Below are 10,848 nucleotides of genomic sequence, written 5' to 3'. Positions count from 1 at the left end.
GAAATATTGACATTTCCACAATTTTGAACACGAGAATGTTTTGCCTTCTATATAGAAGCTGACGGGCCATTGTCTTGCAGGATATTTTATTCCTGCTGGAGAACATACTGTATAACACAAATAAGAACTCAGTAGCCTGCATTTTTCCCTGAAGAGGCTGTATGACGCTCCTTTGTTTCACGTGCTTTAGCTTTTGAATTAGGGCTTAATCAAGGCTTTCCCTGTGTGGAGTGTTTGGTATGAATAAGAGAGATAGCTATCTTGGTCTTTGAAACTGAAAGCAGAAACATTACACAAATGGTTTATGCTGACATTTGTGGGTGTGCTTTATCAGCATCAGATCTAAGGGATGATCTTCATCTGAGCAAATCATGGTAGCTCAGTTAATGTCAATGAACCACAATGATTTATGTAGTCAAATGTCTGGCCCCTGTGTTAATATCACAAAGGAAACTATCATAAAAATAGAGTAGCCATAGATTAAAACTGTGGTATGTACGTTATACTGATTTTTCTTATTCTACAGTGGATTATAAGCATGGTTTATTCCAGAACTAATATCTGCAGCCAAATACGTGCTGCAGAAAAGTCCATCAGAAATCCATCAGATTCCATCAGAAAATGCACTTCCCTCATATCTGAAACTCTGCAGAATGTCAAACTGACTTCCCCAACATCCTGTATCAGTCAGAAAGAAATAGAGGGGTGACAGAACTTGATTATTTGTCAGGCAGATTGACATTTATGAAATAGAGTATTTAAATATTTTTTTTTTTAAATACATGTGTTTGTGGTTAATTTAATACTTCATTCTAACTGACATGACAACTTAAAAATGTAACATGTTGAAAGACAGCATTTTTAGTTATTTGTGACTTCTTTTTTTTCCCAATAATAATTTTAATAATAATAATAATAAAGTAGATTTTGAAGCCTCCATATCCTCTCAGCAGTAGATTTTTGCTCTTCCAGTCTATGCTGCTAATTACACCAAGTTGGCTTCCTGTCTATTTTGGGGTTTTTATCGAAGAGGGGTTAAGTAAGAGATCTCCATTGAACAAAACTGCCTAATGATAGAAGGAAAGGAAGTGATGGGCTGGGCAAAGAGCCATCCATACCTGGTGTTTTGCAGTGGCCCTCTGTGAGCGCCGGGGCACTGAGAGTTTCCTGTTGCATGTTCCTGCCCCTGTGCCATAGTCTGTGGGCACTAGAAGGTGCCATTGCAGCAGCTCTCTGTGGAGCCATCTTGTAAACTGAGTAACTGAAATGATTGGAGTTAAAGTCACATTTTCTTTTGTGTCCTAGCACAGACAATGCTGTACCTCACTCCATAGTAAGTCCCTCAGGGCTAGAATAGGGTTTCTGGTGTTACTGTCTTTGCTGGACTTGCCCTAATATTAAAAACATTTTTGAGGAAAAGAGCTGGCATAGACACATCTGTGTTTCTTATTCCAGTCTGGACTGAGAAAATCTGCCAGTTATCTAAAATACTCATTGAATTGTAGACATACCTTTATCTCTAGTTTGCCTATAACTACATGACAGGAAAATGCAAATCCTTCACTACCCTACAATTTAACAGCAGGACTCACCGAAGCCTTACAATATTTATTAGCTCTTTTATTTATTGTCACTTGCCTCCTTTTAAATATGGCACGGACACACACCGACACCTACACTGTATTTTACTTTTAACAGTAGGTGTGGATCATTTTTCTAAACTAGTAAAAAGGATTTTAAAAGGTGCCTGTCAGCTGCAAAGCTTTTTATTATCCAGTGTCAGCCACTGGAAATTATGTAGAAACTAAAGTCAATGGAACAAAAGTTAATTATCTAGTACAGCTATTGTTATTATGTAGAGGAGCCAGCTCTTATTGATTAATGAGTCAGTGCTCTGTTTGCTCACAGGAATATTAATATCTTGTGCACAAGAGAAGTCATTAAAATGAGCGAGGAAGACCTTGACTTTAAACTTAAATTGAACATTGCTCTAGTTGTCTGAGTGATTTTGTCAGGTATAGCATCATAGTTATAAATTATTGAAACAAGTAGTTATTGTAAAGATAGTTCACATAGCCTGTTTTAAATTAAACACGTCAATACATTTTCCCATTATGTTCTGCACTGTTACAATTAGGAGACTTCAGGTGGGCAGAAAAAGATTTAGGAGATAGAATAAGACTCTGGTGAGTGAGCCTTTGCCACACCTAACCCTTCATAGCATGAGAAAAGTGAGAATAACACCGTGTCCATGCTGAGCTAATGGAAAGTGTGGGTGTAGCAGACAGATACAGAATGGGTCAAGGGAGATCTCTCAAACTGACTGTGTAGCATTGCAGATGTCCTGATAATAATTAGCAAGTAGGTATTAAAGCATATTTCATAATTCAAGTCTGACACGTTACCTCTTCTAATAGTTCCAAAGCCACCAAATTATGCACTGAAAAACCTATGCTACCATTTTATGGGAATGCATGTTATGACATTATGAATATAATAACACTTTACGGGAAATAAAATGACACCTACTTGTAGATCATGCTAAGACCTGAATCTGGATCTACAAAGTTGAGGTCCAGCATTCATTTGTGCTAATGCTATATTACATCACTCTGACAGATTTGAGAAGATTTAAGCGGGAGTATATTTTCTTGCCTATAATTTACATACTGCCAAAAGCAAGCCAAAAGTAGCCCTGGTATAAGTGAGAATCAGGTGTCATGTAACTTAACAGGAGAAAATACCGAAAGGGAATATAATTTAACTGTATTAAAGTACAAGTAGAACTGGGAAAAAAAGGTTTAAACTTTAAATTATCAGAAATACTAGGCAGTATTTGGGGCATTTTTTGTTTGTTTGTTTTGAATATATTGTAGGTAGTGCCAGTTCCTGTGACGGTTCAGGCATAATCTTGAAGCTACACATTATGTCTGCATAACTTTACTGAACTACTCCTGTACTTCATGGTAAGCGTGCGTTTTGGGGTCATGCCAGACAGTATTGATCCCCACATGCTTGTTAATATGGATCTGTGGGACCAAACTTACATCATCTTTCCTGTGAACCTCTGCCAACCTCAGTGAAGAGTAAACCTCTCTCTTTCATCAACATAACTATTTTCCAGGTCCAACTGTTACCTTATTTGGCTTGTTGTGATGGCAGAATAAGAGGCAAATGTCCAGAAGAGGCTGATCAATTAGAAATTGTCCAGAGGATAACAGCAGAAACAGCCAGTGGTCTGGAAAACATAATCAACTAAGGAAGATTGAGTGAGTGGCATGATTTAACCTGGAGTAAGAGAGGGGGTGTAACATACTTCAACAAATATGAAAAAATTAGGGCAAGGAAGGAGGGAACAATCTGTTCTTTGTGTTCAATTTATATAATTAATATATCCTTAAGGGTAGATAGACCAAAGGGTAATCAGTTTAAATTGTAGCAAGTAAGATGTCAATTAATAATTGGAGGTGGACTGCATGGGGAGGTTGAAGGGATTCATCCCTTTTTCCTTTGTGTTCCATTGATTTGAAGCTTTCTCCTTGTGCTGGTCTTGCAACAGAGGATGTGAATGGGTTGTAGGAGGAATATAGTTTCTCAAGGAAGTTGCAAGGTGGAGGGAGTTTGGCCTCGTCCTACTTTCCTCTCTTTTCCAACAACCTCTTTAGTGTGGCCTGGGGTGATGTACAATAATGCTGTGCCATGAGTCTGGATGTGGCTGATCCAGAGACCCTGCCAGGGTACAAGAATTCAGCAGTGGGACATCCAGGTGAGAGCAGGAATGATTTTTTTTTTTACCATTTGGAAGCTCAGCTAATGTCAATAGAATTTTGGAAAAGGCAGTAAAGTTGCTTCTGGCCAGGAGAATACCTCTCAGAGCAAGAAAACTCCCAGCTGCAAACAGTGGAAAGATTAAAACAGCTCAAAGTAGAAATTACAGAAATCCTCTCTAGTGGAGCCTAAACCCAAAGTACTTGTATTCGTTCTGTTCTGGACCGCACTGGCACAGAGAGCTAGGACTTCATCCTGGGTCTAGGATGTGTGAGCGTGTGTGTGTTTGTGCACAGCACCCAGGAGAACCTCACTGCCCATGGGCCCTGGGGCTCTACATTGGTACAAACTGGCCTGGCACTGAGTCCACTAAGTGAAACAGTAGTCCCAAGGGGCAAATTCTGCTCTTAATTAGTCTTGTCCACCTTACTGACATCACTTTGTTCTAGCATTTCCCTGGCTGTTGATGAGATACCATCCAAAGAACTGCAAAGCAAGTGTTTCAATGCCAGTCACAATGCCATAAAAAATGACTCCTCAGAGGACACATTTAATGTTCTTGAACTGCATTACAGATACAATTTTGATAACCCAATGAATAAATATTTTGGGTCTGTTAGACACTGGTGGGTTTTTGTTCCCCCACTGCTATCTTGCAAGGAGAACAAGAAACCAAGATAGACCTAATGATTTCAATTAAGTATCTTATATTTAGCATTTTTTTTAGTCCATTAAATTTCCACTGAAATGTTTTAAGTTTAATAGATTACCTCTGAACCCCAAGGAAATCAAGCTTCCTGTGCCTGCCTGTCATTTACTGGAGTGGTTACTTATCTGTCAATATTTCTTCCTTTTTTTCAAGTCCCAGGCCTACTTGATCTTGTCCATTTGGCACTGCTGGAGGAATAACAAGTTTCTTCCCATCATGCACTATTCTGGGATACATCATGACAGAGAAATCTCAAAGCCCAGGTCAATTATAACAGAAGATGTGTAGCACCTCTGCCCCCACAGTGTCTTCAGGGGATCCACTTGGCAAAATGATATAAAACTATTTCTGAAGACTTCTCATGATCTGGTACTACTTAGAACTAAGTTGCCAGCAAAATATAGGGAAATATGCATATTCACTGCTGCTTGCCTTCCCCCTTCTTTGCCAAAGAGTCAACTAATATTACGTGTGTGGGGAGGGGGCTGGGGCTGGCAGATTCCTCACCGTACGGTAATTACTTTTTAATTAGAATTCATTGAATACAGATGGATACCTTCCGTACTTTCTCCCACTGATGATTTTAATATTCCCTTGTCAGGTATTATGAGGCAGTAGCTGACAGTGAGTTACATGAAGTAATCCTGTAGCTGGTAGCAACTAACATAAAGTAACCAACTTAACCATTTGTCTTAGATAAAATATGGTATCAGTCCTCACTTCTTTCCATGGAGTCTGTCACTGGCGTGTTGATGTAGTGTTTGTTTACTCTCGTTCCTGCAGGAGGAAATATCATAGTTCATGTATCAAATCACTGTAACTGACTGGAGCATTTTTATTTAAAATAATGTACAGTGATATATTTTCCTAGCATTGTTGATGGATTCTTTAGGACTTCTAATTTTTACAAGTATATAATCTGAATATCATTTATCTGAATGTGCCATTATAAAATCTATGGTAATATCTGATCTCATTATAAAAATCAGCACTTAAGAGTGGAATAGAGTAACTAAATCTGAAACTGACTGGATGTTTGTGGTATTTTGATAGAAATAAGAAAGAACTTCATTTTTATTTTTTTTTTGCTGCAGGGCCCCTAAACACAATCTGACATGTGATGTATTTTTTAAGTCAAAGTTAATAATTCTCTTTACATAAAAAATAAATACCCCCTATTGAATACATGCTCTAAAATTAGAATTGCATATTTCTAAGTAGTATACCTAAGGAAAATGATTTATTCTAATGCAATAATGGCATAGATTTACAAAGCTTGAGTGATACAATGTTTCTCGTTATGGTTGTAAAATATTTGTTGCCACTGTGGGATTTTCTAGATCATTATTTTAAAAAAGGAAAAACCCACTTTGACAGATGAACTGGGGCCATTCTGAGCAAATCACAGATACTTCATATAACAAGGCCTCCGAAGAGGGGAGCACAGACTTATTACTATGGCAACCCAGATCAAAACACTATTTTAGTGGAGAGTTTCCAGTTTTACAATGCAATGATGATTGTTTATAGTACCATTGAAACCAGATTCAGCAAAGGTTCAAGAAATGAGCTGACAAGAGGAAAATCATTATAGATAAACTGGGGATACTTGAATGACATGTTGTGGAATCTGCTATTATTTGATCAAATGATAAAATGGTTACCCAAACAGATAAATAATGGTAGATGATACAGGCTGATGGACCATATTTTGTTAGCTGTGCTATATTGTGTATCCGGAAGATAATTAGTCATTCAAAACCTTTGTCTATTAATTCTCCCTAATAATTTATAAGATTTAATTTTTAGAAATGCTTTCCTTCCCAAATAATTGAATAACACCTACATGATAACAAACATCACCTACACCTGTCATTTAGACAGCACCTTTGGTGGGGTGCTTTTTTCCTTAATCAGAATCAGATGGCACATGGGCTGGATAATACATGCTTAATCTCATAATAACTTTGATATCAGCAAATCAGTGCTTAAAGACTGTTAATCCTACAGCAATGAACCTCTTCAAACCTCTTTCAAATCTGCAGTGGCAGGACAAGGGGATTTTTTTGTGGCAATAGCCTAGGAGCAGCTCTGGGCTCCCTCCAGCTGGTTTCTGCCTCGTATCTGCTGGCCCAGGGATGTGAGTTGTTTATTAACCTCCTTCCTTACTGTAACAGTCCTGCTGGTTTCAGTGTAGGAGCCACAGGAGTCTGGGGACACCGATCTGTTTTCTGCCTCAGATTATTTCTCAACATAAGAGCCATGGATAAAGTTACTTGTTCTGGCTTCCTGCCAAGATCATGCCATCCTTCACCTCAAGATCTTGCGGACATTGTGACCATTCCCCTTACCAACCTTCTTGCTTATCCACACTTCTCCTCAACTTTATCATGTTAATGCTTAAAAACCTGAGCTCACCTCTTCATGTAGCTGGGGCAGTGTGGTTAAAGCATCTGTTCGCACAGCATGAACAGAGAAAGCTCCTAGTGACTTCTCTAGAGGCTGTAGAAGCAGCTTCTGTGCTGGCAGAGAAGAAACAGAAAAGTTCCCTGTTTGAGAAGCAAAGTTAGAAAGAAGAAAGGTGGATGAAGACTGACCCCAGCAAATTTCCTATACCTGGAAAAAGTCTGATCATACCTTAGCACACCCCAGGCACAGGTCTTCCCTCTGCAGGAAGAAGCTTGCTTACAGGGCCGCAGCATCACCTGGGACATTGTCTTACCTTTCCATCCCCAAAATAGTTTTCTCTGTTTTGGGATCCTCAAGGTGAAAGTGTCTGTGAGCTCAGGGCAGCTTTATCCCCTGAAATAAATAAGATATTTACTTTCAGAAGCCTTTAAATATTGGACAGGAAGTACGAAGTGGGTGAAATGTTTTCAGAAGGGTGATTTACTATGTGGTTTGTATATTATTGTGGGTGGAGAGAATTTGGCTCTTCATGGAAGTTTGAAGTAAAATTTTGCCTTACATTTGGCATTTCAGATGATGTAGGGAAAGCATTTTCTGGTGTAGTCATACTTGGACCAGAATACAAAACACATCCTTTAGTAAACTGTGAAGCTTTAACTTGTTCAAGTGACACTTACCCAACAAATCATTTTGAACTTGGAAGCATTAGAGAGGTCACATTTTTACACAGCTGATCTGCTGCTGAACAATCTCTTTTTAGGCATTAAGAACAGCCAAGCTTTTTTCAACACAACATATCATGCCTCAGCCATGAATTACATTTTCCTGAGTTTATTATGACCATTTCAAGGAAAATTAAGCCACTCCATTAACATCTGAGACAGAAGCACCCTTCAAAAATCCAATCCAGTTGAGCAGTTGATGGTATTTATTGCTCTACCCTAATGCACGTGTATTTTCTCTGCCGTGTGAGGACTATTCAGACATCATCATACAAGTATCAGGAGTGTGTTCCTTGTCTCAGCTCCCAAGAGATGACACTGGCACATCACGGAGCAATTATAATCTAAAAGACTTCCCAAAATACAGATTGAGTCCCCCCTAAGTATAAGGAAAAGGCAAGTGTTTTCCACTGACTCCAGTATGTCCTTATGCTCTTGCCTTTTCCATCTAACCTCACAAACATCTGTCTTCAGCCAAGAAACAGCAACAAAGATGTCAACATCTGTTCTGTTCAACTAAGTACAGTGCTGATGTTAAAGTTTTCTATGATCACCAATGCCCTACATTATTAATCAAGTGCTTCAGAAGTAATTCTGCTGACAGACTATTTACAAAATATGTCTCCTCTCTTCAAAGTATGGTCAGTGCCCAATCCTATAGCATGGAGCATGGATGAAAGCTACTGGGCTGAGATGCAACTGGTGAGGATTTGGAGGCCATAAGAAGCATCTGGCAGAAATGACCAAGGTAGCTGCAAGTTCCTCATTGCCCCCTGTTTTTGGCACAGTTACATTTATTCTGGAATGTCACCATTTAACATGAGTCTTCATGAGTTCATGTAACAGTAATGGCAAAGAACATTTTTCCCTTTAATTCATCCTTGCTCACCAATATTTACTTCTTGTTATCCAGCTTAACTTGTTGCTCTGTGCAGTGGATGTCTTGCATGGCCAATGGTAGACAACATCTGAAGACTGTGGTCACCTGTTTTCTCAATGTTATGTCTGATAGTGCTTCCCAATGCTCTGCAGAGCTTATGGGTCATGCTAAGGTAAGGGATACTAGAGAGATGGTTTCTGTCTTCCTGCAACAACCCTTGATTGCTGAGCTAACACAGATAGTAAAGATACCAGTCTTCTCATTTAGCATTTATTCTTCTCATCTTCTCACCAGCACAGACTCTTTTTTACCATAGGCCCTGCTCAGTCTGATACTTCCATTCTCTTGGTCTTCAAGCTCCCTATAAAATCACTGTCTGAGGCCTGTGGTGGGTGTGGGATGGTAAAAATGACCTGAGCCTGAATTTTTCCAAATCAGTTTCAAAAAATCTGAAAATATGAGGTGAGCTTATAATTTTGATATTAAATAGACATAATTTTCGAGGAAAAAAAATCAAAACATCCAACACACCAGTGATGACCATTGCATAAAACACTGATAGGCTGGGCAAAGAAGCAATATGAAAATTTTAAATATTAACATAATTTTAGAGTTTCTCAGAGAGGAACTGAACAATGTCCTGTCTTAGAAATTTCTCTCTTCTCCTCTTGGTCATTTTCTTCAGCTCCATCATTCAACAACAACCTGTAGCAGTCAGAATGTCATTAGCATTTTATCTCCAGCCCACAGAGCAAGTAAGGCCTTTGTTTAACAGCAGCTTACAGGTACAAAATAATTTATAAATTTTAAATGCAAAACAGCTCCTAAATTTCAGAGACCTGCCAAGTGAAAATGCCTCTGTGAGATAGAAGAGTGGCTCTGGGGAAGACTGTCTCCGAGGAAGAGCAGTACAGAGACAGACTTGTGGGGGTGTCTGCTCTCCATCCATCACATACATTTTAAGGTAAGAAATAATTGCATAACCCAAACATCTCTATGCTTACAAGTCAGCACAGTTTTAGTTCTACCCAGCTCCCCTGCCACAGGATAAATCCTCCCCTTCTATTTCATCTATTGGCTTTGTATAAGTGCTTCATCCAGCTCTCTGCTGTTATTATCAATAAGCAGTGTCAGGTTAAAAAGTGGACGACTTACTTCTCCAAGCAATCTGAAGAATTCAGTACCACAGAAACACATTTAATGCTGGATAACCATCCTCCTTTCCCAAGTGAATTTTTAATGGCTGGGGCTGCTTCCATAGTGTGCCAACCAGAAGGAGCTATGATTAAGCCCCATACTGCAAGATTTCCATCCAGAATTTTCCGCTCAGTGGTGACAAAATCTTATGTAGTTTTCACTAAACTCTCCTCCAATTTCCCACTGGCTTTAAGTATGTGCAGATAATTCAGAATAAAGCCTCTTGTCACAGTAATATGTATTCTAGCGTAGCACGGAGGAGCTGTTTCACCATGTAAAAGCCATATTGCCAAGCTGTATTATGCTTTACCTGTCACCATGCCAGGAAACATTTAACAAGGAAGGTAAACAAGGAGAGTGCATGTGCTGCCAGCTATTCAATATGGGCCATTTACTATTAAACTCTGGAAAGGTGCTGGAGTTTAAATGCACTCTGTTTTTTTTTCTGTTACTGGTAGCAAAAAGCTGAAAGGTTTTGCACTGTTGACCTACTGTTCAGTGCTGCTAATTTGGACCTAGACTATCTCACTAGGTCTTTGTGGTTCACTGGTCTTTTCTGAGCCTCAAGGGTTTTTTGTTTGTTTGTTTATTTTCACAAGGTTTATACCACCCCAGAATGTGAGGTTTTGGCCAAATGACCAGTTTCAGTGAGAAGGGGTGGCCCAGACTGCCTGAGTCCAGCAATTGCCTTGGTGAGCAGAAACAAGGCTCAGTCTCATGTAAAAAGCAGGCACAACCTCTTAGATACAAGTGTCTTGCATTGTAATGCCTTCATCACCCTACCAGCCCAAAGCCCTGGGGTTACTACTGGTGCTCCCCATGCAACAAGTGATACCTTTGAACAGCACTAACAGAAATGCTGGAAAATAAGGGATAGCCTAATACTTTCCTTTTGGGGGATGCCTGACAGTGTCACCCTTCAGTTCTGCTTCTTGCTGGAGGGGCTTTCTGTGCTCTAGTATGATGACAGCCATGGAGCTGGGAGTGTAGATAATGTCATCCCTTTAGTTAAGGGAATAAAACAGCAGGCTGCAATCTACATAATTCCAGAATCTGGTAAAACAAACTTTATCTTCCTTTCTAGAAAGTGGAGTGGCTTCAGTGGAAAGGATTGGACTTTATAATCTTAAAGGTCTTCTCCAACCACAACAATTCTATGATTC

The sequence above is a fragment of the Apus apus genome, chromosome 7 (genome assembly GCF_020740795.1).
Source record: "Apus apus isolate bApuApu2 chromosome 7, bApuApu2.pri.cur, whole genome shotgun sequence".
In the NCBI taxonomy this organism is placed as follows: Eukaryota; Metazoa; Chordata; class Aves; order Apodiformes; family Apodidae; genus Apus; species Apus apus.
Note: the sequence above shows the minus strand (reverse complement) of the source record.